At 41.6% G+C, this 25084-nt stretch overlaps 1 long non-coding RNA gene across 1 annotated transcript in view; it reads right to left on the reverse strand.

Annotated features, from left to right (window-relative positions):
- Window positions 1-4749: 4749 nt before the first annotated feature.
- Window positions 4750-25084, reverse strand: part of LOC141058237 (uncharacterized) — a 40646-nt gene continuing 20311 nt past the window's right edge. Inside the window, exons 2-3 of the long non-coding RNA XR_012222127.1 lie at window positions 21637-21721; window positions 4750-4852 (exon numbers count right to left, since the gene is read on the reverse strand). This is a non-coding gene — a long non-coding RNA (uncharacterized lncRNA). The remainder of the gene's footprint in view (window positions 4853-21636; window positions 21722-25084) is intronic.

The following is a 25084-nucleotide window of genomic DNA, read 5'->3' on the forward strand; positions in this document are numbered from 1 at the left end:
GATCACAGAACCAGACAGTGCAGGATCTTAGGAAACGTCACATGATCAAGGTTTCAGACATGACGAGATGATTGCAGAACCAGACAGTGCAGGATACTAGGAAAGGTCACATGATCAGAGTTTCAGACATGACGAGATGATTGCAGAACCAGACAGTGCAGGATCCTAGGAAAGGTCACATGATCAGTTTCAGACATGACGAGATGATTGCAGAACCAGACAGTGCAGGATCCTAGGAAAGACACATGATCAGGGATTCTAGACATGACGCGAAGATCACAGAAGGCAAAGCAGAAACGCAGGCATCTTGCAGCTCAGCAGACATGAGGTGAGTGTGCACACTGCTCTAGGGAACAAGCAGGATAGCAGACATGAGATGCACGTGCACACCGCTCCAGGGTCATGAGGCAAAACAGACATGGCAGACATGGTGAGCATGACACTCAATATAATACAATTTAGTAATGAATGAGGTTACTAGAGGATTTCCTTAGACAAATCTATCTTGCTTCCTAATTTTCAGCTGGGCTTTCAGAATAGAAACTTTTCAGGGTTTCGATTTCTCCAATGCCTCACTGGCACTTTCTGTGTAGGTCTAGTGATACTTGTGGTACATGTGGTCAGTTTAGTATGTGGAAGTAAAGCGGGCATTACAAAACTTTCTGCGTACCCAGGCCAATTTTTATCTCTTCAGTTACTGTGCAAGAATCCTAACTTAAATTTTCTTTTTCATGTATGAAAAATGGAATACCTAAAACCAGAACTTCTGGTTAATGAGTAATGTTACCTAGCAAACGAGATGGCCAAAAATGATTCAATTCGTAAGATTAATAAATTCACTAACAAGCAATTGCATTGGGAGACACATTGTGGTTCTTTATCTATGGTCAGTGACTAAGTGGAATAGGCTTCCCCCATCCAGTCTGCATATTGAGTCACATCAGGAGTCTCAAGCCTGTGACCAGACTTCCTCCTCAAGTATTTGTTAGGCAACAGACCGGACATAACTTCCTAATGCATAATTTAAAAAAAGTGAATCTGATTTTTAAGAGTTATTTTTCCTAAAAAGTTTTTTTATTCTATATGATAATATCAGAGTAACAATTGTGCCTATGCAACAAAACAAAATAGAAAAAATAAAAACTTTCCAGTTTTTTGCTGTCTCTTCTTCTCTAATAAAGCGTTTCCTCTATGAATAAGGGCACAGGCAGATGTCCATATAAATCGGACCGGGATCAGGACGCAGTGCACGGACTGGCCACAAGTCTCCTGACAAAAGTGTGACAGCTGTATAGAAATATGACGTTGTCAAGGTTGGGAGAGTCCGCGGCCAGTCCGTGCTCTGCGTTCCGATCTCCAACAAATTTATATGGTCGTCTGACTGAGCCCTAACAGAAATATATGGTCGTCTCTGCTTTATAAAAAAGTTTACTTACATCTCCTTGATTGACCTTTGCGTGAAGAAATAGTTTCTATCCTGAAATACAAAAAATAGACTCAGTTATTAAATACGTTGAAAGATGTCATAATAATCTATATACCTAATAGAAATATAGAAAGGACCCCGCTAAGAGAGAGCTTTGTTTTGATCGGGGGTGTAACAAATAAGAATGAGGTGCCGTACCAGACCTTAGAATAGTGCTCCGCTCTGTCAGTACTTGAAAAGTTTATGGTTCTAAGCAGCCAATCATTGGCAGCTGACTGGCTGCAGCAGTCATGTGATGCCCCTAGAGGATGCTGATGTCAGTAGATGTGGGGGAGACAACGTTAAGTATGAAGGAATGGTGTCGGTACAGATGAGTATCGTTTTTTTTTCTGTATTGACCAATACAGAGCCTTAAATTATACAGCCCCTTTAAGGCTCTTTACGGCCAACCAGGAAATGCAGATTACTTTACAGCTGAGCTGGGCCTGGAATATCTCCAGAAATTAGACTCAACAGACCATGTGATCAACATCACCACAGATCACTAAGGTTGTTACCTGTAGGCACTGAAGGTCCATTGCCTAAGGTAGCAGTTTGCTGGAGGGAGGATGTGGACTCTTAAATTTTTCTAACGTTTCCCCTATCGGTCTACTCATGGGAACTGTTCCCCTTTCCCCTGCTCTCTTAATGTGGAATGCGCAGTATCTTCTCTTCGAACTGCTATTCTACCAATCACAGGGCTTGAGAAGAAAGGGAGGAGTACTGCAAAAGTGCCATTGTCTGTGCACATCAGACACATGCAGAAAATTTTCAGGGCGTGAGATGTTTGACAGGGGCCTTTAGGTGGTTTAATATAAAGCTATGTTCACACTGTGGCTTCCATTTATTCCAAAAAGTCATGAAGCTATAAATCGGATACCACCGGCATCAGACGTGTTTGAGTCTAGAATCTGTTGTTTTGACAAGCAATATACAAATAGTTTATTAGAACAGGACATTTTATGAAACCTATTGGCTGTAGCAATCCGCAACGTCACAAACTACCCATGCCAGATAAATTAGAATAAGAATCCAATCTAGAAACTTAATTTGAAGACGTGTTTCATAGTGTTTACCCCTCATCAGCGCAAAGAAGGAGAACTAATTTGGCTAGGAGATTGGCCTCTGACAGGGGGTCTAAAGGGTATATTTTCGTATCGTGCAAAGCAATAAATTGGTGTAGGGAGATACCAACCCAACATGTAGATCTGATAAGAAGGTGGGGGATAGCAGCGTAGCCATAAGATTTATATTTATTGGGGAGATGAGACCAGCTTATAAAAGGTGTGAGCCTACGGCAGCACCTCTGAATGCATCCCTACGTATCAATAACAAATTCCATGTGTACTTTTATCTTTTAATTGCGAAGTTGAAAACAAATGGAGGAATTGAACGAAATTACACACCACATGTCTGGAAATTGTCCAGTTTGGCCACAAACATTGTTTTTCAAATTGACATCATTTTGTACGTAAGACAGATCTGCCTGGACACATACATAGAATATGGAGGGCCATTAGCTAACATATCAATGGTTTATGGCATCTTCATGGTTTGGGGAAAAAAGGCCGTAGGCCAAGGGACAACATTCCTGTTGAAGCTGTGTTTATCCGGATGGAGCAAAATAATGGCACGAACATTCGGTGAGTGCGGCTGCTGCTTTGTCTTGTACTGTTGATTGTACTTTGAACCAGATGACTGCAGCAAAGCATTATATCACCCTGATTAGAGCCCTGGTGCAGCCATTATAGAGAGCAGGACTGATTTTGAGGGCTTAGGGGTGTAGACAAGTGCAGCAGAAGCAGCGCTGGGGTGATTCATCCATTGAGGTACACCACCTAAATATCTAAACTATGAAAAAACGAATGCTTGTTTGCCCCAAATTCCATTTTTCAAGGCTTCAGATGGAAACCGTGTTTGAGTCACAGACCTGATGGCCAAATGCAATGTGAAGATACCCTAACATAGAAATGAAAGGTTTCCTTGCCTATTTGATGATACTTTATTTATTCATGTATTTATATACATACTTCTACCCTATGTTTTATAAGGGTATGTTCACAAGTGGCATTTTTGCAACGCTTTCTTGCTGCATTTTGTAGGGCGAAAAAGAAGCTGCATTTTACAATACCAGCGAAAGCAATGAGATTTCAGAAACCTCATGCACATAAAGCTTTTTTTATCTGCACATGACTGTATCAACAAATTTAGTAAAAGACAAATAGGAGTAAGCCTCAAAAACAAAGCAGCTTTATTTACAGCATGACACACCAAAAAGAGACATAAACCTCAGTGTCAGAAACGGATAAAAACGCACGTGAAAAAAGGCAAGTAACCCTAATTTACATAATAGGTGCAGAAATGTGGCAACATCAAAATCTCACTAAATACTGATCATGGGAACGTAGCCTTGAAGGGTCATTTTCATTAAATATTATCTACCCTACAATTAAAGCTGCCATAGTGGTCCCGGTTGTAGTGGAAAATGAATTGACAGCTGTCACAATCCAAGTTGCAGTCATCAGAACCGTCTTATATTGTGCAAGGACCTCACACGTGGGTGCGGTTTACATAGTGATCAAGTAGTCAGAAAAGGTGAACTCACCATTGGTATACAGGGTCCCAAGATGTAAGGGGCCACTACGACCACCAAAACAGGGGAAATTCTGCATTATGATGAATTATTGGGCTGCAAAGGGCCCATATATTGTTTTTGCACAGCGGCCTCTTCTGTTTGTGTACGCCAGTGAAAAGCCCTAAGTATAGACCATCATCACCTCATTGCTACACCAACGTTTTGATTTGGTATCCGCAGAGGGCTGTTATCATTCTCCTTGTCACAGGGTTGTGCTCCTACGCCAGTGCTTTCCAAGTTTTTCAGCTTAGGTGATCCTCTCGAAAAAAAGGGGGAAAAAAAAGGCTAAAAACAATAAATATGTAATACTTAATACATACAGTATGTCACAGTATGTCACTCTCCGCAAGAAGAAATGTTACGCCTTAGACATCAGTCCAAAGCCCCTCACCTAGCCACATCAGTTCTCATACTTTGCACTAATGAGGGGCAATACCCCAAAACACCATATCTGCAAATTGAAATTCTGATTTGGCTTTTATCCTAAGTCACGTTTAAAGGCTCGTTAAAGGGTCAATAGTGGCTTGTAGGATCACTGCTTCCAACAGGTGGCGCTAGAGCGGTCAAGTCCTCTTCCTATCTGAAGAGGCAATTTGCATATGTAATGCTTATAATATTAGGATCTGAATTTTATGTTAAAAAAGGTGTACCTTTCTAGTGTGATACCGGAGCTTGCTTTCTGAAAATTCACAACAGATATCGATCAGTGCTTGGGGCAAGTTTTACTGCTTGACATCAATCTTGAGGCTGAGCTGAAAAATGAAATGCAGTTCAGCAACATCTATAAGGCCACATTCACACGTTCGGTATTTGGTCAGTATTTTACATCAGTATTTATAAGCCAAAACCAGAAGTTGGTGATAAATACTGTACAGAAGTGGTGACGTGTTTGTATTATACTTTTACTCTGATTGTTCCTCTCCTGGTTTTGGCTTACAAATAGTGATGTAAAATACCGAACATGGAAATGTGGCATAATCTGCTCCTGCATGCATATGTATACTTATATATATAAAGTTATATCATACCCTGTGGTAGAGCCCCTGTCTAGTTATAAATTAAAAATAAATTTAGACCAAGACCAGGCCAATATTAATTCAGATCCGTAAATAAATTGAGGCCCAAAAATACTAAGGCGCCATTAATCTCTAAACATCTGTTAGCAAATACAGACCACATAACAGACCTCTATGAAACTCCCTAAATAAATACAGTCCCCAATCCAAACCCCTTAAGTAGACACTCAGTTCCTCCGTAGAGCCTCCTTACTGCTCTTCCACCTGACGTCAGGAACCTGTATGTATATGGTCACTTATCTGTGTAGGTCCTTAAACAGGACTGACACCCACATGATAATGTGACCCGAGCAGGATCTTCTGCAGTTCCTGAACATATTTGTGTCAGGGACAGAGTCAGACTGGGATGCCAAGGGCCCACCAGTAACCAATCACAAATGTATATAACAATGATCGGGGTAGATTGTTACATGAATACGATGCCACCTGTGTCAGTACATAGTGATTCAAGTATATAGTGCCAAATACTGCTTATATAAGATAGTGGCGGCCCACCGGAGGATTCTCCTGTTCTCCAGTGGGCCAGTCCAAGCCTGGCCAGGGAACATTATTCAGAGCTATTTTTGTTGGAGTTTTGCTGCGATGTGTAACTTAAACTATGACAAAACTACAATGTGCATAAAGTCTTTAAGATTGAATGTTCTCAGTGGGAGAAACAAAGTAATAATCTTGTAGTTATGATACCTTTTAATGGCTAACAAAAATAAAATAAGTGATCTTACAAAGTAAGCTTCCGAGACTTCTTAGGTCTCCTCATCAGGCATGGTACAGTATAACAAAGTATCAGAAGAAACACAAATATATACATAAAAAGAGCAGAGGCATGGCATAATACACGGACAGTTAACTAAGCAAACAAACTGAGCTCAGAGAATGAATCCTTCATTAGCTTAGATAAGTGGTGTGAGCGTTTTATTGTTCCACACCTGATGCCCTCACTGTCTCTGGAGCAGATTCCGCAGTAGTAAGTCATAAATCCTCTTAACATATTATTATTCCTGTGGGGATGGTATCAAAGACTGTCATAAATATTGGTTCACCGACCCATCTGTGCTTTTTGTGATGTGAAGATGATGCATCTCAATATAACAATTTTCATGTTGTTTATGTCACGTCCTGGACCCTGGGCCACAGAAATGTTTGGCCACAGGCTGATGCTTTTTTTTTGTCTGTAATCATGTGGTGATGAGACCTCATCCTTGCCCACAGTTTCTGTCCTGTTTCTCCAACATAGAGACCCCCAGTAGGACAAATAATTTTGTGCACTAAGTACACCACATTGGGAGAGGAACATACGAATGTCTCTGGAATCTTATAGTCCTGCTGTGCATTGCGGATCTGTATCCGGTCTGTGGTCATTACATGAGTGCAGGTTTTGCAGGATAGGTTCCTCTTGGTGGATCAGAGGGCATTGACAGTTATTGCTAATCATGGTAGACAGTGTGGAGGCCATATACTATAGGAGGCTTATTTAGGGTCAGAATATGGACAGATATTTTTATGCTAATGGCATTTTAATAACGCTCTTATTTTTAAGGTCATTGTGTCGAGATGTGCTGCAAAAGACCGGAGAAGAGGGAGGTCTGCAGAGAAGGGCTGTGGATGTGAAAAGTCATCATGGCATCTAGACAAGATGGAGATGAAAAGAAAGACGACTCCAGAGAATATGTAATCATGAAGGTATCTGGGAGTAAATGTTTATTTGTGATACTGACTACTGTGCATCCTGTATGGTCAGTAGCCTGATGATGGCTCTTAATAATAACTTCCAGTATCTCCTTAACACTGTTAAGGAGATACTGTTAGATGTAGGGTTGTAGGTTCATGCAAAACAATTGTTTTTGGGGCTGACTTGATATTACAATAGATTGTTGTACTAAGCTTGGTTCTTGTATTCAAGTACTCTTGGTTCTGGTCATTTATTCATTTACTTATGGTGGTTCTGGAGATGCATTTACGTACTGATGGAGGTTCTGGTAAAGTATTAATTTACCGATGGTTGTTCTGGTGACATAGTCAAGTACTGATCATGGGTCTGTTGATGTATTCATGTACTGATGGTGGACCTAGTGATGCATTAATGTGCTAATGGTGGTTCTGGTGATGTATTCATGTACTGATGGTAGTTCTGGTGTCGTAATCACGTAATGATGGTGGTACTGGTGACATTCATGTACTGATGGTTTTTCTGGTAATGTATTTATTTACTGGTGATGTTTCTGGTGCCAGATTCATGTACTATTGATGGGTCTGGTGTCCTAATTATGTACTGATGATGATTTTGGCTTCATATTCATGTACTGATGATGGTTCTGGAGATGAATATATCAATAGAATTATCACTGCATGAAAACAGCACCAGAAAACCCATCACTACATGAATATGTACCCATACCCGGAATACATCACCAGAACTACCATCAGTTTTGTGTAAGCTGTATTTCTCTCATGATGGATGCAAAATCCATCAGATGTATCCCTTTATTTATAATGGTGGTCTGTCTGTTTTCTATTAGGGTATTTGCCAAATTCTGGATACCTTAACTGAAACCAAAGAGATGCGATTATAGTTACACTTTATTAGTTTCCGTAACTATACTTGGGTTCTACATTTAAAATATGGATGAATATCGCTATTTTTTCCCCATGTATTGTGTAAATGGTTAGACAAAAGTCATTGATTCTGTTTCTAACTTTGAAATTGCACTCTGTTAAGTCACATCCCTAAAGCACATAACTTATTTTTTTACTTTTGATAACATTTTTTTTGTGAAAAAGGTAAAAATTCTAGTGGAAGTGGTCATCAGAACGTGCTACCTAACCCATTGGCGTTGAAGGGGGGATGTGCATTAAGGGTCCCTTTACCTTAGTCTCTGAGCCTTTCCTTTGCTTTGGGGGTGAGGGTGGATGCACAGTTGACTTCATCTGCCTAGGGCACCAAAATACTTAGTCCTGGCTATATATTATATATATACATGATCTTCCATATATATATATATATATATATATATATATATATATATACTGTATATAGAAATATGAGGAAATGGGGATCCAGCAAAAGGATGAAAGTTCACCAGATTTGTAAAAACTTCTTCTTTATTAATCCATTATATCATAAAAAGTATAAGGAACTCCAATCAATTAGTAGCATTCCAGCAAGGAAGATGTGTCTGACAGGATATCAGGACTCTTCAGACCTACAGATGACTACCCATTCCTGCTACTACATGTGGGGACAAATGACACTGCAAGAAACGACCTGGAAACCATCTGCAGAGACTTTGAAGACTTAGGCAAGAAAGTGAAAGAACTGGGAGCGCAGGTGGTCTTCTCTTCCATCCTCCCAGTGGATGGCCATGGAACAAGGAGGTGGAATAAGATTCTGCAGGTGAACAACTGGCTACGTCGATGGTGCCGTCAGCAACGATTTGGATTTCTGGATCACGGAGTGAACTACTTATACGATGGACTACTTGCTAGAGATGGGGTGCACCTTACGAAGACTGGTAAGCATGTATTTGGAAGTCGCCTTGCTACACTTGTAAGGAGAGCTTTAAACTAGAACAACATGGGAAGGGAAGCAAAAGACCAGAAAAAGCCATACACCTGACAAATGCTATTGAGAACTCTGCTATTAGAAGTGGAAAGGAAGAACAAAGACGAAAGAATCTAATTAATAAAAATATTGGAGAAAGAGAAACCAATCACAAACTAAAATGTTTCTATACTAATGCACAAAGCATGGGCAACAAACAAGGAGAATTGGAACTACTAACACAGGAAAAGAAATATGATGTCATTGGAATCACTGAAACTTGGTGGGACAATACACATGATTGGAATACAAGACTAGAAGGATACAACTTATTTGCAAGAAACAGACTTGATAAACGAGGAGGGGGTGTCGCATTGTATGTTAGAAACGCGTATATCTGCACAGAGATTGAAGCTTCAGAGACTGGGAGTTCTGTGGAAACTGTTTGGGTAAGAATACAAGGACAGAACAATGGAAAGGACACCATTGTAGGCATTTACTACAGGCCGCCTGTGCAAGCTGAAGCTATGGATGAACTCTTTATGCATCAAATGGCCAAGTTCTCCAAAAAATATGACATAGTTGTCATGGGAGATTTCAACTATCCAGACATTTGTTGGGAATCTCTCTCAGGCAAAACTAACAGGTCAAGGAAATTCTTATCCTCTCTTGCTGACAACTTTATCTTCCAAAAGGTAAGGGAGAAAACAAGGGGAACTGCTACCTTGGATCTAATCCTTATAAACAGGGAGGAAATGGTTGAGGAGGTAAAAGTGGCTGGGACCCTAGGAGGTAGCGACCATGCTATTTTAGAATTTTGGATAACTAGAGGCGGAAGACCTGTGAAGACTCAGACGTCAAGGTTAGATTTCAGAAAGGCAGATTTTAAGGGATTCAGAAAGAGAATTGGAGGGATCCAATGGCTGGATATCCTTAAAGACAAAAATGTCCAGGAAGGATGGGAAATCTTGAAAAATGAAATTCTCAAAGCACAGTTGTTAACAATTCCGAAAAGAGGGAAGAATAGGAAGCATTTAAGGAAACCAGGATGGATGAACACAGAACTTAAGCACATGCTAAAAAGGAAGAAAAAAATGTTTATAAAATGGAAAGAGGGAGGCATATCTAAAGAAGAATATAATGCTGTCTGCAGAACCTGCAGGGCACAAATCAGATTATCTAAAGCTGAAAATGAATTGAGGCTTGCAAGAGATGTCAAAAGCAATAATAAAGGATTTTGGGGATATGTCAAAAGTAAAAGAAAAGTCAAAGATGCTATAGGATTTTTACAGGATGAAAATGATGAATTGGTAAGACAGGATGTTGAGAAGGCTGAACTTTTAAATTCCTATTTTGCATCTGTTTTCTCTCAGAAAGGAAATGTAACATCAACTGTTATTCACTGTCCTATTAAGGGAATAGAAGAATCCAGGATATCTATAAACAGAAAGATAGTGAGGAAACACTTAGCTAGCCTAAATGAATTCAAGTCTCCAGGTCCAGATGAATTACACCCCAGAGTACTGAAGGAGATAGCAGAAGAAATTTTTGAACCCCTCTCTATAATCTTTGAAAATTCTTGGAGAACAGGAGAAGTGCCAGAAGACTGGAGAAGAGCAAATGTTGTTCCTATCTTCAAAAAGGGGAAGAAGGTGGACCCAGGTAACTATAGGCCAGTGAGTCTGACTTCTATACCAGGAAAGATCTTTGAACAAATTATTAAACAACATGTATGTCAATACCTGGATAAGAATGAAGTGATTAAACAGAGTCAGCATGGGTTTGTAACTAATAAGTCATGTCAGACTAACTTAATTTCCTTCTATGACGGTATCACTGATTGGGTGGATCAAGGAAATGCTGTAGATATAGTATATCTTGACTTCAGCAAAGCATTTGACAAAGTCTCTCATACAATCCTTATTGAAAAAATGATTAAGTATGGAATGGACAAGGCAACTGTTAGGTGGATTTATAACTGGCTTAGTGATCGGACCCAAAGAGTGGTCGTAAATGGCTGCACATCCAGTTGGAAGAATGTCTCAAGTGGGGTACCACAGGGCTCTGTCCTGGGCCCTGTATTGTTCAACATCTTTATCAACGATTTAGATGAAGGAATTGAGGGTAAACTGATTAAATTTGCTGATGACACAAAGCTAGGAGGGATAGCTAATACTAGAGAAGAGAGAGAGAGGATTCAAAAAGATTTAAATAAACTGGAGAAGTGGGCAGCAACTAACAGAATGGTTTTTAACAGGGAGAAATGCAAAGTACTACATCTGGGCAATAAAAATGGAAAAAGCATATATAGAATGGGAGGAATAGGGCTAAGTGACAGCACATGTGAAAAAGACTTGGGTATACTAATAGATCACAGACTGAATATGAGTCAACAGTGTGATGCAGCAGCAAAAAAGGCAAATGCAATTCTAGGATGTATTAACAGAAGCATACAGTCTAGATCACGTGAAGTCATTATTTCCCTCTACTCCTCTTTGGTCAGACCTCATCTGGAATATTGTGTCCAGTTTTGGGCACCACATTTTAAAAAAGACATCAACAAACTGGAGCAAGTTCAGAAAAGAGCGACCAGAATGGTGACCGGTCTGCAAACCCTGTCTTATGAGGAAAGGTTGCAGGATTTGGGAATGTTTAGTTTGCAAAAGAGAAGACTGAGAGGAGACTTAATAGCTGTCTACAAATATCTAAAGGGCTGTCACATTGTAGAAGGATCAACTTTATTCTCATTTGCACAAGGAAAGACTAGAAGCAATGGGATGAAACTGAATGGGAGGAGACACAGATTAGATATTAGAAAAAACTTTTTGACAGTTAGAGTGATCAATGAGTGGAACAGGCTGCCACGAGAAGTGGTGAGTTCTCCTTCAATGGAAGTCTTCAAACAGAGGCTGGACAGACATCTGACTGGGATGATTTAGCGAATCCTGCTTTGAGCAGGGGGTTGGACCAGATGGCCCAGGAGGTCCCTTCCAACTCTACGATTCTATGATTCTATGATTCTATGATTACTGCATCAAGAGGAACTCCTTTATGGTGAGCTGGCTATATGTTTTTCACATTGTTTGAATATATATATATATATATATATATATATATATATATATATATATATATAAAAATATTATGTCACACTGTAGAATAAGATTTGTTAATTACCATTGTAAGAGACCTACTAGTGGTTATTAAAAGATTATTTCCAAGACTTATTCCCAGTGTAAGGTTACTTCCAAGGGTTATTCCCAAGATACAGTCATGGTTGAAAGTGTTGGCACCCTTAAAATTTGGTCCAGAAAATGAAGTATTTCTCCCAGAAAATTATTGCCATTACACAGGTTTTGTTATACACACGTTTACTTGCTTTGTGTGTATTCGAACAACACAAAAAAGCAGAGAAAAAAAGGCAAGTTGGACATAATATCACACAAAACCCTAGAAATGGTAGGACAAAATTGTTGGCACCCTGAACTTAATATTGGGTTGCACAACTTTTTGAATAAATAGCTGCAATCAATTGATTCCTATAACTGTAAAATGTCAGACTGCTGCAATGCAGGTATGTGCAGACTCTACTAGATAGCAATAGAGTGGAGGAAGGCCTGCACACTCCCAGGGCAGGCCTGCGAAGCAGCAGCGATGGCTACCACCAGGTGGCAGCAGAATAGTCAGACTAGCCGGGTCAGCAACAAAGAGGGAATGAAGTACCAGAGGTCAGAGCAGTAAATGTGGCCAGAAACAAGCCAGAGGATCAGCAACGCCGGAGGTGGATAAGACAAAAGACAGAAGCAGGTTCGAATACAAGCCAAGTCAAAAAACAGGGAGTCAACAAACTTACAGGGAAACACTGAGTCAGAACAGAGAGAGGGAATAAACAGACACGGGGAAAGTCAGGGATAACAGCAGGATAATTCAGGATATACTAGAGTCAGATATAAACGCCGTAAGCAGAACTATAGCTGACGCCACCTGCAGGATGCAGCAAAGCTAAATAGCAAACCTGAAACCAAACAGAGGCAGAGAAAAGTTAACCCCTGAAATGACCAGACCAGGACAAGGGAAGACAGGACTCAAACTCGAGGATATAAAAAAAATGCAGTCCACACATTGGTGAAAATAGAACTTCACATTTAATCTGCCTTCTGTGGCAACGTTTCAATCCCAATGATCTTTATGAAGCTTGATAAAGATCATTGGGATCGAAACATTGCCACAGAAGGCAGATTAAATGTGAAGTTCTATTTTCACCAATGTGTGGAGTGCTGTTTTTTGATATGCTGTGGATTCCATTTTTCCAAGAAGGACTGCTTAGATAGGACGTGTGCTCTTTGATGGGTATGACGAACCCGTACAAGTTTATGCATATTGAGGTGCTGTGAACAAACACATGTTCTGTAGGACTCAAAACCCGGTCTGGATTATGACATAAACAAGCTTCTTACATCTCTCAACTGGAATTTTTGACCACTACTCTTTAATAAACTGGTCCAGGTCTCTCATATTTGAAGGTGCCTTCTCACAACAGCAATTATAAAATAGCTCCACAGGTGTTCAAATGGGATTTAGAGCCGGACTGATTGTTTGCCACTTCAGAGTTTTCCAGCACTTTATTTCTATCCATTTCAGGGTGCCTCGTGAAGTATGCTTAGGGTCAATGATCTAGGACACAAACCCAGCTGTTGGCCACTGGTCACTACATTGCGACCCAGAATCCATTGGTAAGTTTCAGATTTGATGATGCTTTGAACACAGTCAAGGCACCCAGTCCCAGAGGCAGCAAAAGAATCCCAAAACATCTTTGAACCTCCACCATATTTGACTGTAGGTACTGTGTTCTTTTATTTGTAGCTCTCATTCCGCTTTTGGTAAACAGTAGAATGATGTGCTTTACCTGAAAGCTATATCTTGGTCTCATCTGTCGAAAAGACGCTTTCTAAGAAAGATTTTGGCTTACTCACGTACATTTTGGCAAACTGCAGTCTAGCTTTTTATGTCTCTGTATCAGCAGCGGGGTCCTCCAGGGTTTCCTGCCATAGCATTTCATTTCATTCAAATGTCGACGGATAGTTTGTTCTGACACTGATGCACCCTGCGCCTGCAGGACAGCTTGAATTTCTTTGGAACTTGATTGGGTCTGCTTATCCAGCATCCGGACTATGCTGTGTTGCAACCTTTCATAAATTTTTCTCTGCCGCCCACGTCCAGGGAGATTAGCTACAGTGCTGTAAACATCTTGATTATATTGCGCACTGTGTACAAAGGAACATCAAGATCTCTGGATATGGATTTGTAATCTTGAGATTGTTGATATTTTTCAACAATTTTGGTTCTCAAGTCCTCAGACAGTTCTCTTCCCCTCTTTCTGTTCTCCATGCTTAGTGCGGCACACTCAGACACACAATGCAAAGATTGAGTCAACTTCTCCACTTTTTATCTGGTTTCAAGTGTGATTTTCATATTGCCCACACCTTTTACTTGCCACAGGTGAGTTTGAACGAGCATCACATGCCTGAAACAAAAGTTGTTTACCTACAATTTTGGAAAGGTGCCAACAATTTTATCCTACCATTTTTGTGGTTTTGAGTAAAATGATGTCCAATTTTCCTTTTTTTCTGTTTTTTTTTGTGTTGTTCCAATACACACAAAAGAAATAAATATGCGTATAACAAAACATGTGTAATTGCAATAATTTTCTGGATAAATACTTCATTTTCTGAAATAATTTCAAGGGTGCCAACACTTTCATCCATGACTGTAGATATTACGGAACTGCTGGAAATAGCCAAGGGCTGTGCTCATCTTTCTCCAGGGTACCATAGACAATGAATGGAGTGGAAAATGGATCAAGCACGCAAATTCACTCCACTCCATTTAAGACGAAGCACAACAGAGCCCGATTCCTGTGTTCCAGAGTCCTCTACTTGTGATCCTTGGGGGTTACTTACTTTCTTGGGAATAACCCTATAAGGAGTTAAATGAGTTGTATGACATTAGAGAAAATAGTCTATTTTTTGTTTTCAGAAATAGCAGCACTCTTCCCCATGGACTTTGTCTGGTTTTGCACTCAGGCATCGTTTGCTCAAACCTTTTATTAAAAAATTTCCCGCATGTTTTCATATTTTATTCTAAAAAATATTTTCCACAGTGTAAAGCCGGGATCACACATGCGAGAAACCCGGACATGTCTCGCATCTTAATACCTGGCACTGCCGCCGGCACTTGGATCGGAGCGTGTGGCCGCATAGCAATACATGCAGCCGCACACTCCGCTCCTGAGTGCCGGCGGCAGTGTCGGGGATTAACATGCGAGACATGTCCGAGTTTCTCGCATGTGTGATCCCGGCCTAAAAAGAATTCTTTTTGCAAACCTTTAAAAAAAATCTAATTAGTTCTTGCAAACTTCTCTAACTTCCCAATTCTGACAAATTCTACACCACATAGAATATCAATCAGCACGAAATTGTTCTACCTCAGCACGGGGATTAAAAGCGACAATGACACCATTCAAGTACATGAATGCAATGGTGAATGGGGAAGCAAAATTGGAAAAAGAGGTGTAATGACCTAGACAAATTGTATGTTTTATTAATTTGCATTAAAACTTTATTCTCTGTAATAATATTATTGCTAAATAAAAAAATAATATGGCTTCCTGCAGGATTGTGGATGTAATTGATCGATACATCCGTGGGTATTAGTAATTACCAAAATGATAGCAGCTAAATGTTTTTGGTGCCAACAATAAAAGAGATTCTAGAAATAACAAAAGATACAACATAAATAAAAGCAGTGCAGACAACAGTACTGAGTGCATTTACTGATCATACATTTCAGTAGGCCAACATTTCGGATTTTAAAATAATTTTTCAAGCTGGTGTTATAAATTATTCTAATTTACTGAGATAATGACTTTTGGGTTTTCATTGGCTGTAAGCCATAATCAACATCATTAACAGAAATAAACACGTGAAATAGATCACTCTGTAATGACTCTAGATAATATGAGATTCACCTTTTATATTGAAGAACTGAAGTAAATTAACTTTTTGATGATGTCCTAACTTTGCAAGAAGCACCTGTACATATCCTTACATATAACCAGGATATATATATATATATATCACATTATATATTTATATATATACATATATACACCCACATATTCGTCGCCCTCGCACACCCAGGGCAGCGGGGTAATCGGTACCGGGCCGGTGTCAAGGTGGGAATGTGTCACAGCAGCGGTGACCCGGTCCATGGCCCTGGGCGCCCAATATCAATGGCGGTGATGTTAATGGTGTTAAAGTTTATTAGAATAGTTCGTAACGCCACCCGTGGTGTTTGGCAAGTAAGATGTTGAGCCAACGCTGCATGTAGATCCGCTGGGACTGATGGTGTGGTGCAGCAAAGATGGTGTAGCTCCCCACAGGTGGAGCTGTAGTCCCAGGGCAGTGTAGGTGCAATGGATGAGGAGAGGCGCAGAATGGTATGGATGATGTTACCCAGATGTAGCGGTGCTGGAATAACTGGAGGACACCAGGGTGTGCGGTTCCAAAGCTTTACTCACTGTTTGCAGTTCACTCAACTGCCTGCCTCCGTACCGTGTTCTCCAGGTCAGGACTCCAGCCAACCTCCAGGCAGGATAGGATTCTCCCTTCCACACTCCGCCAACATGTACCTTACTAAACAACTCCTCCAATGCGCCTTTAGGTGCGAAGCACTCCAGTACTTAGTTACCCTGGAATGTCTCTCTCTAGGTATTCCTAGTCTTTACTTGTATGACAGACAGTTGTAGCCTGCTTCGGGGACTCCTCACTGCGTCCCGGCTCTCTATGCAGTTGCTGTTGTGTCCCAAGTCTATGATGGGAGCAAGGCGTTAGCGGCTCACTACTCCTCCGGTGTCTGTTGCCGGACATAAAGATCCAATCAACCTCTGGGACCGGGCCCCGGCCTTTGCGCTCTCTGGACTGGAAGGGTTCTCTATCTTTCTTCAACCAGCTTCCCACCATCCTTCTCTTCTCCTTCTTTCCGATCTGTTCTCTCTCCCTTATGGAAGATTAGGTTATCAATCTTATCAGTCTCTTTCTCTGGTCTTTCTCGTGCCAGCAGCACAGATCACTGGGACCTGCTGCAGCACGTCCTTCAGACACCCATCTTCTCTCTTCTCTCACTAACCAACTCTCTCTCACTCTTCCCACTCTTTTATATCATCTCACTCCACCCGCCTCCCAGCACATCTCGTGTTACGAAGCAGGGTTCCACGAGGGGTGCTCTGCTAACCCCCAGCCTGAAGCTGTTAGGTGGCCCCACTGAACTATCCTGTGTGTGGAATGCAGGTGTGGAGCATGGTCAGGAGTTCCCACCTTACCTGGATGGTGGGGCACTACACCTTAGGAGAAGGTGCAGTACCTCTGTGGCGACTGAAGCCTCAGGGGCGCCACACATACAAGGAAAAAGGAGGGAAGGGGAGAAAGGAGAGAAAGTAAAATTGCTGTTCATAAGGGATGTTAGTGTGGCGCCCCTGAGGCTTCAGTCGCCACAGAGGTACTGCACCTTCTCCTAAGGTGTAGTGCCCCACCATCCAGGTAGGCTGGGAACTCCTTTCCGCATTCCAACACCTGCACCCCGCACACAGGATAGTTCAGCAGGGACCCATCCATGCTTTATGCTGGAAAGGTCATGGGGTGCCTTTTGTGGTCCCTGGCTTCGTAACACAAGAGGTGCTGGGGAGGCGGGTGGAGTTAGATATAAAAGAGAGGGAAGAGTGAAAGTTAGTGGTTAGTTGGTTAGAGGAGAGAGAAGATAGAAGATGGGTGTCTAAGGGACGTGCTGCAGCAGGTCCCAGTGATCTGGGCTGCTGGCACGAGAAAGACCAGAGAGAGAGAGACTGATAAGATTGATAACCTAACCTTCCATAAGAGAGAGAGAACAGATCAGAACGAAGGAGAAGAGAAGGACGGTGGGAAGCAGGTTGAGAAAGAGAAAGAACCCTTCCAGTCCAGAGAGCGTGAAGACCGGGGCCCGGTCCCCGAGGTTGATTGGAACTTTATGTCCGGCAACAGACACCGGAGGAGTAGTGAGCCGCTAACGCCTTGCTCCCATCATAGACTTGGGACACAACAGTAACTGAATAGAGAGCCGGGACGTAGTGAGGAGTCCCCGAGCAGGCTACAGCTGTCTGTCATACAAGTAGAGACTAGGAACACCTAGAGAGAGGCATTCCAGGGTAACTAAGTACTGGAGTGCTTCGCCCCTAAAGGCGCATTGGAGGAGTAGTTCAGTAAAGTACATGATGGCGGAGTGTGGAAGGGAGAATCCTATCCTGCCTGGAGGTTGGCTGGAGCCCTGACCTGGAGAATACGGTACGGAGGCAGGCAGTTGTGTGAACTGCAAACAGTGAGTAAAGCTTTGGAACCGCATACTCTGGTGTCCTCCAGTTATTCCAGCACCGCTACATCTGGGTAACATCATCCATACCATTCTGCGCCTCTCCTCATCCATTGCACCTACACTGCCCTGGGACAACAGCTCCACCTGTGGGGAGCTATACCATCTCTGCTGCACCACACCATCAGTCCCAGCGGATCTGCATGCAGCGTTGGCTAACACCTCACTTGCCAAATACCACGGGTGATGTCACGAACTATTCATATAACCTTTAACACCATTAACATCACCGCCATTGATATTAGGGCCCAGGGCCACGGACCGGGTCACCGCTGCTGTGACACATCATCCCCCTGACACTGGCCCGGTACCGAGTATCCCACAGCTCTGGGTGAAGCGAGGGCGACCCATTAGTATAAAAAAAGTGAGGTTCATCAAGATTATTGTAAGGAGATATTCAAATTTATCAATGTTATTAATTTTGTACATGATAAATCATTATACTTTATCCCTTTGCCCCCTAAAAGAGGTGATAAAAATATTATAATCTGACAGTGTTGCATCTTATGATTTTTCTTAGTAGTTATAGTCCTCATTAAACTCTTTAGCTATTTCCTCATTAACATAGTTATTAAGGTGGAAGGGAGACTTTAAGGCCATCTAGTTCAACACATATCCTGTCCTAACCTGCCCTAACTTGTTGATCCAGAGGAAGGCAAAAAAAACCCATGTGGCAAACAGTAAGCTTCACATTGGGGAAAAAAATTCCTTCCCGACTCCACATACGGCAATCAGACTAGCTCCCTGGATCAACGCAATATTAAGGAAACTAGTGTATATACCCTGTAATATTATACTTTTCAAGAAAGGCATCCAGTCCCTTCTTAAATTTTAGTAGGGAATCACTCATTACAACATCATACGGCAGAGCGTTCCATAGTCTCACTGCTCTTACAGTAAAGAATCCGCGTCTGTGAGTATGCTGAAACCTTCTTTCCTCCAGATGTAGAGGATGCCCCCTTGTCCCCGTCACAGGTCCCCGCATATATTTATACATTGTAATAAGATCACCCCTAAGCCTTCGATTTTCCAAACTAAATAACCCCAAGTGTAATAACCTGTCTTGGTATTGCAGACCCCCCAGTTCCCTAATAACCTTGGTAGCTCTTCTCTGCACCCGCTCCAGTTCAGCTATGTCTTTCTTATACACCTGAGACCAGAACTGTACAGAGCATTCTAAGTGTGGTCGCACTAGTGACTTATATAGAGGTAAAATTATGTTCTCCTCAAGAGCATCTATGCCTCTTTTAATGCATCCCATTATTTTATTTGCCTTTGCAGCAGCTGCCTGACACTGGCCACTAAATGTGAGTTTGTCGTCCACCCATACACCCAGGTCTTTTTCAGTGACAGTTTTGCCCAGTGTTTTACAATTAAGCACATAATTATACATCTTATTCGTTCTACCCAAGTGCATGACCTTACATTTATCCCCATTAAAGCTCATTTGCCATTTATCAGCCCAAGCTTCTAGTTTACATAAATCCTCCTGAAATATAAAATTGTCCTCCTCTGTATTGATTACCCTGCAGAGTTTAGTGTCATCTGCAAATGTCGAAATTCTACTCTCTATGCCCCCTACAAGGTCATTTATAAATATGTTAAAAAGAAGCGGGCCCAAAACTGCCCCCTGTGGTACCCCACTGCTAACCGTGACCCAGTCCGAGTGTGCTCCATTAATAACCACCCTTTGTTTCCTATCCCTGAGCCAGCTCTTAACCCACCTACACATATTTTCCCCTATCCCCATTGTTCTCATTTTATGTATCAACCTTTTGTGTGGCACCGTATCAAAAGCTTTTGAAAAGTCCATGTACACCATGTCCACTGCATTCCCTTGGTCCAGTCCGGAACTTACCTCCTCATAAAAGCTTATCAGATTAGTCTGACAGGAACGGGCCCTTGTAAATCCACGTTGATATTGGGTCATGAGGTTATTCTTCTCCAGATACTCCAGTATAGTATCTCTTAGAAAACTCTCCAGGATTTTACCCAAAGTTGAGGTTAAACTTACTGGCCTATAATATCCGAGTTCAGTTTTTGTCCCCTTTTTGAATATTGGCACCACATTTGCTATACGCCAGTCCTGTGGTACAGACCCTGTTATTATGAAATCTTTAAAGGTTAAAAATAATGGTCTATCTATGACTGTGCTTAATTCCTGCAGTACTCGGGGGTGTATCCCATCCGGGCACGGGGATTTGTCAATTTTAGTGATTTTTAGACGCCGCCGTACTTCCTGCTGGGTTAAGCAGGTGACATTTAATGGAGAATTTTTATCATTGATCATGTTATCCGTCATGGGATTTTTTTTGTGTAAATACTGTTGAAAAAAAGTCATTTAGCATATTGACTTCTTCCTCATCCTCATCCACCATTTCACCCAGACTATTTTTAAGGGGACCAACACTATCAATTTTTAGTTTCTTACTATTTATGTAGTTAAAGAATATTTTGGGATTATTTTTACTTTCTCTGGCAATGAGTCTCTCTGTCTCAGTCTTTGCTGTCTTGATTTGCTTTTTACAGAATTTATTTAATCTTCTGTATTTAGTTAATGCCTCATCACTACCTACTTGCTTTAATTCTCTAAATGCTTTATTTTTATCTCTTATTGCACCCCTTACAGCTCTATTTAACCATAGTGGTTTCTTCCTATTTCTCGCATGTTTATTCCCATATGGTATATATTGTGCACAGGTCCCATTCAGGAAGCTAATAAACGTCTCCCATTTTCTTTGTGTATTTTTATGTCTCAGGATATCGTCCCAGTTAATTGCACCAAGATCATCTCTCATCCGTTGGAAATTTCCTTTCCTGAAGTTTAGTGTCCTTGTTACCCCTCTACTACACATCTTATTAAAGGATACATGAAAACTTATTAATTTGTGATCACTGTTACCCAAGTGACCCCCAACCCTTACATTTGATATGCGGTCTGACCTGTTGGTTAATATTAGGTCTAGCAGTGCCCCCCTCTTGTTGGGTCCTGAACCAGTTGTGAAAGGTAATTGTCTCTCATAGTTGTCAGAAACCTATTACCTTTGCTGGAACTGCAGGTTTCGGTTCCCCAATGTATTTCAGGGTAGTTGAAGTCCCCCATAATAATGACTTCTCCTTGAGTCGCAGCTTCATCTGTTTGCTTTATGAGGATATTCTCTGTTGCTTCCATTATTTTTGGAGACTTATAACAAACCCCTATCAGTAATTTATTATTTTCCCCCCTCCCCTTATCTCCACCCACAGGGACTCTACATTTTCATTAGATTCATATATATTATCACGAAGGATGGGTTTTAAGGATGATTTTACATATAACACACGCCTCCCCCTCGCTTATTTGTACGGTCATTTCTGAACAGACTATAGCCCTGTAAATTAACCGCCCAGTCGTGGCTCTCGTCCAGCCATGTCTCAGATATCCCCACCATGTCATAATTATGTTCCAACAACATTAACTCACTTGGTTCCACATGAATCCTCTTTCTTTAAGGCTCCCTAAAATTGAAGCGACCTTCTGCTTGCAGACACCAAAAATCAGACCAATACTGCAAGAATAACAAATGACAGTTAACAATAAAGACAAAAATTAAAAAGCAAACAAATATAGTACAATGAATATGACAAATATTAAAATAGCCCCTGAAACATCCACGAAACTTAGAAACCAAGAAAAATCCATGATAAAGAAGAACCCCAAACTACCAAAAGGACCCAAAACCAGTGTCATTAAGGCCTTGGGGAGTAAGGGTACCCAACCGAAAGATCCACTTGCTCTCTAATTGAACCAGCATCTTGCCTAAATCACCACCTCTTGGCTCCATCTCCACCTCATCAATCCCTTTTATGATCAAATTTTTAGAATTGAAGTCATGAAACTGCTTAAAGTGACTCGGAATGGTCCTCAAAATAGAAAGATCATTAACTGTTTTTGCCTTTTCAATATCTCGAACATGTTCTCTTACCCGTATTCAGAATTCCCTGGTTGTTAGTCCAATGTAGACCTTACGACGGGCATTCTGCATGATATATGACCCATTTAGAGCTGCAATTTAGTTGTTTGCGTATTTCAAAAGTTTGGGTCACATCAAAATTCTTAAAGGTCTTCGATAAATTCATGCAGGCCTTACAAAGTCCACAGGGGAAAAAACTGGGTAAGGATGGTTATTAAGATTTTTCTTACGGGCTTAGTCATAAAAGCTGTGGACCAAAATGTCTTTTAAATTTCTGCAGCGTCGAGACACCATGGAGGGGGCTGGGGCAGCACCTTTGCCAATATTGAGTCATTAAGTAGAATCTTCCAATGTTTATTCATGACCAAAGATAGTTGGTCCTACTGGTTGTTGTATGTGAATATGAAACAAATTTGTTGATCCGCTTTCATTTCAGATTGCCATCATATACAAGTTACTCTCTTGGTGTCTTACTAGCCCTAATATATCCTCATTTAATTTGCTGATGACTGTAGCCTCTGTCTCTGAAGCGATGTGCCAGATTTGTGGCCTGGATTTCAAAGGTCTTAGGCTGGTTTCACACTTGCGTTTTTATGCGCTGGATTTTAGCGCTAAAAAACGCATGCGTTTTTTCCCCTATATTTTGCATGGGATGCGCTTACACATGCGTTTGTATGCGTTTTTCCACGCATGCGTTTTTTTGTGGTGTGCGTTCGGACGCACAAAATGCATCCTGTTGCATTTTTTGGGCGTCCGACTTGCCTCAAAAAAACGCATGCTCGCGCAATGCGTTTTTTTACAGCAAGACACCCATTATAAGTCTATGGGTGTGCATATGTGCGCATTGCCATGCTCATGTATGCGTTTTTTTGCGCATGCGTTTTTTTGTTGACCATTAGTTAGACAATGGAATTTAGGGGTTTGGGTTATAGTTAGAGTTAGTTAAGGGGGTTTAGGGTTAGGGTTAGGGTTTGGGTTAGGGTTAGTATGGTTTGGTTAAGGGTTAGGGTTTAGGGTTAGTTAGGGTTTAGGGTTAGGGTTTGGGTAGGGTTTGGTTAAGGGTTAGGGATAAGGTTAGGGTTAGTATGGTTTGGTTAAGGGTTAGGGTCAGGGTTAGGGTTAGGGTCAGGGTTAGGGTTAGGGTTAGGGAATGGTTTGGTTAAGGGTTAGGGTTAGGGTCAGGGTTAGGGTTAGGGTTAGTAAAGTCATGGTTTGGGTTAGTGTGAGGGGCCAACTAAAGTTGGAAAAAACCGCAAATGCGGTAAAAACGCACTAAAAACACATACAAACGCATAAAAACGCTGCGTTTTTTTCATGCATGCTCATAAAAATGCTTGAAAAAAACGCAGCATTTGTATGCGTTTGTATGCGTTTTTTCCATGCGTTTTTTTGCGGGAAAAACATGCTGCAAAAAAAAGCAAGTATGAAAGTAGCCTTAGTGGTGGTACAAATTCTTTTAGCCCTTAATAACTGCCCTATTGGTATCCATCTAATCACTGAGGCCGGGTGGGAGGATCCCGCATGAAGTACGGAGTTGGTGGCCGTTGGTGTCCTATAGATGTCAGTTATAACTCGACCATCTGTTGAAACATTAACAAGAAGATCTAGAAATTCCAGTTCTCTTCCAAATTTATAGGTAAACTTCATATTTAGGTTGTTTTTATTTAGAGATCCCATAAATGTTTCTAGGTCCTCAATAGATCCCTCAAACACAAACCACACGTCGTCAATATAGCGCATCCACCCCTGCACCATGTTGATCCCTGTAATCGTCTCCTCCTGGAATATGTTGTTCCTTCCATGCCTCTAAAAAAAAAAGTTAGCATAGGAGGGGGCACGAGCGGCCCCCATAGCTATGCCTTGTAGTTGTAAATAAATTTTGAGGTTAAAAATGAAGTCATTATGATTAAGGATTTACTCTAGGAAGATAAAGAGAAATTCGACCAGATCAGATTCAAGGTTGCTAGATATGAGATACCACAGCTAAACTTTATCTCATCTTGGACTCCATTGTCCTCTTATTTATTCAGGTGATTTATCTATCTTCATGATCTATCTTTTTTAAGATGTCTGTATATTATTGATACGCATGCCATTATATATAATTTATCATCGGCAGTTTTATGATTACTTCTTTTTACTATTTATTTATACTGCATGTGGTTAAAGGGAACCTGTCACCCCCCCAGGGCGTTTTTAAGTAAAAGAGCCACCTTCAGCAGCACTAAGGTTGCATTCTGTGAAGGTGGCTCTTCCGTTTCTGACCCCCAGTAATGCCGAAATATTAACTTTTATAAATAGCTCCTCATACCTGTAATGTATCCCATAGGTATGGTGTGTCCCCCTGTATCAGCTGCCTCCCATCCGTCCATCATGCCTTTGTCTTGTGCCTGGGCACCGCCTACCATCCGTCCATCATGCCACTTGTCTTGTGCCTGGGTGCCGCCCACCATGCCCCTGTGCGCCGCCACCTCCTCTTGTTTTGAATGCTGGCGCCTGCGCTGTGACAAGAGTTCTCGGGCATGTGCAGTGCGCGCTGCCTGAGAACTGACATCAGGCTATCTCGCCTGCGTGTTGCTGAGGCCCCAGTCCTGCAGTGCGAATACATCATAACACACTGTGGGGCGGGATCTGGGGCCTCAGCAACACGCAGGCGCAATAGCCTGATGTCGGTTCTCGGGCAGGAGGAGGTGGCGGCGCACAGGGGCATGGTGGGCGGCGCCCAGGCACAAGACAAGTGGCAAGATGGACAGATGGTAGGCGGTGCCCAGGCACAAGACAAAGGCATGATGGACGGATGGGAGGCGGCTGATACAGGGGGACACACCATACCTATGGGACACATTACAGGTATGAGGAGCTATTTATAAAAGTTAATATTTCAGGGTTACTAGGGGTCAGAAACAGAAGAGCCACCTTCACAGAGTGCAGCCTTAGTGCTGCTCAAAGGTGGTTCTT

The sequence above is a fragment of the Dendrobates tinctorius genome, unplaced genomic scaffold (genome assembly GCF_039654945.1).
Source record: "Dendrobates tinctorius isolate UK_male_01 unplaced genomic scaffold, ASM3965494v1 ptg000211l, whole genome shotgun sequence".
In the NCBI taxonomy this organism is placed as follows: Eukaryota; Metazoa; Chordata; class Amphibia; order Anura; family Dendrobatidae; genus Dendrobates; species Dendrobates tinctorius.